Source organism: Octopus bimaculoides, chromosome 25 (assembly GCF_001194135.2).
Source record: "Octopus bimaculoides isolate UCB-OBI-ISO-001 chromosome 25, ASM119413v2, whole genome shotgun sequence".
Taxonomy (NCBI): Eukaryota; Metazoa; Mollusca; class Cephalopoda; order Octopoda; family Octopodidae; genus Octopus; species Octopus bimaculoides.
Genome location: NC_069005.1, coordinates 8141126 through 8143406, shown reverse-complemented (window position 1 = coordinate 8143406; position 2281 = coordinate 8141126). Strand labels below are relative to the sequence as shown.

The 2281-nt window shown below is 36.5% G+C and overlaps 1 protein-coding gene across 1 annotated transcript in view; it reads right to left on the bottom strand.

The window, feature by feature from the left end:
- LOC106876357 (pyruvate carboxylase, mitochondrial) overlaps positions 1-2281 on the bottom strand; it is an 87008-nt gene that overhangs the window by 77913 nt on the left and 6814 nt on the right. The gene's annotated exons all lie outside the window — the stretch shown is intronic.

The window sequence follows — 2281 nt, the reverse complement described above, 5'->3', positions numbered from 1 at the left end:
GGGGGGGGGGGGTAAGTTGATTACATCAACCCCAGTGCTCAACTGGTACTTATTTTATCAATCCCAAGAGGATGAAAAGCAAAGTCAGCTTTAGCAGAATTTGAACTCAAAACTGACTAGTAATAATGGTTTCAAATTTTGACACAAGGACAGTAAGTTTGGGGGTTGGAGCTAAGGCAATTACATCGATCCCCAGTGCTCGACTGGCGTACTCACAAAAATTTAACAGAAGCAAAAAAATGTCATGATGGCACAAGATACCGGAAGAAAGTTGGAGCATACAACAGACAAAACGTAGTGAAACCAACAATCAAAATAAGGCCACCAGTGAGACTAATGTGAATATATAATATTAATTCTGTGTTATGCTTAACCCTATAGCCTTTAGATTTATGTCAAATATAATGCTTATTTGTTCACGTTTTGAATTAATCATGCTTTATAAGGTTATCAACATTTCTTTGTAACTCCGTTGACTTTTGATATGCAGACTTTGAAATTTTGTCAGCAGATGTTTAACCCTTTAGTATTTAAACCAGCCATACCTGGCCAAAATATTCAGCCTGTTCTATGTTCAAATAGGACAGATCTGATCTCTCACGCCTACCTACAATGTCGTTCTACAAATAAACAATCACATTGTCAAAATCTCAAAGATATAGGCGTAGGAGTGGCTGTGTGGTAAGTAGCTTACTTACCAACCACATGGTTCCGGGTTCAGTCCCATTGCGTGGCACCTTGGGCAATTGTCTTCTACTATAGCCTCGGGCCGACCAAAGCCTTGTGAGTGGATTTGGTAGATGGAAACTGAAAGAAGCCTGTCGTATATATGTGTATATATATATATATATATATATATATATATATATATATGTGTGTGTGTGTGTGTGTGTCTGTGTTTGTCCCCCCACCATCGCTTGACAACCGATGCTGGTGTGTTTACGTCCCCGTAACTTCTTCCACTCCTTTTTTCCTTTAACTATAATATTGTCACTATTTAAGGCACCAAGCTAGCAGAATCATGAGCACACCAAGTAAAACGCTTAGTAGCATTTTGATCATCTTTACATTCTGAGTTCAAATTCCGCCAAGGTCAGCTTTGCCTTTCATTCTTTCAGAATTGATAAAATAAATACTAGTTGAGCACTGGGGTCAATGTAATTGATGTAATTGACTTACCCTCTCCTGTGAAATTGCTGGCATTGTGCCAACATCTTCAACCAATATTTTTTTTCTACTCTAGGCACAAGGCCTGAAATTTTGGGGGAGGGGTCCAGTCAGTTAGATCAACCCCAGTACGCAACTAGTACTTAATTTATCAACCCTGAAAGGATGAAAGGCGAAGTTGACCTTGGCAGAATTTGAACTCAGAACGTAAACGCAGACAAAATACTGCTAAGCATCTCGTCCAGTGTGCTAATGTTTCTGCCTGCTCACCGCCTTATTTTAAACCAATATTTTCACTATTTGATTGATGTTGTTTTATATAGCAAACTGTGCATAGATTTCCAACATAGCAATAACTGGATCACTGTATGTCTGCATGTCCGTGTGTCTAACAGCAAGAGTGACACGGAAATATCTCCGGATGTTCAGCTTCTTGTTGATGCTTCTAATCTTCACTGACATAAATCAGTGAAAGGCGCATGTACTCATACACTTACACACACACACACACACACACACACACACACTCTCTCTCTCTCTCTCTCTCTCTCTCTCTCTCTCATACACACACATATTCTTTTACTCTTTTACTTGTTTCAGTCATTTGACTGCAGCCATGCTGGAGCACCACCTTTTAGTCGAAGAAATCAACCCCAGGACTTATTCTTTGTAAAACTATAATTTTTATTCTATCAAACTACTAAGTTACAGGGATGTAAACACACCAACATCGGTTGTCAAAGTGATGGTGGTAGTGGACAAACACAGACACACAAATACATATATATATATATATGTTCTTTCAGGATTAAATAAAAAGACAACAAATGGAAAATATGATATACCTGTGTAAATGTGTGTGTGTGTATATTTTAAAAAAACGTGTACTAAATAAACATATGAACATATACTACGTACACAGACGTCTGTGTACATCGTATATGTTCGTATGTTTATTTACTACGTTATTTTAAATTATATATACATATATGTATACAGGTATGTCATATTTTGTTTGTTGTCTTTTTATTTAATTCAAAAAATATTATTAATGTAATGCACACACTCATTAATTTTTTACCTATATATATATATATATATATATATATATATA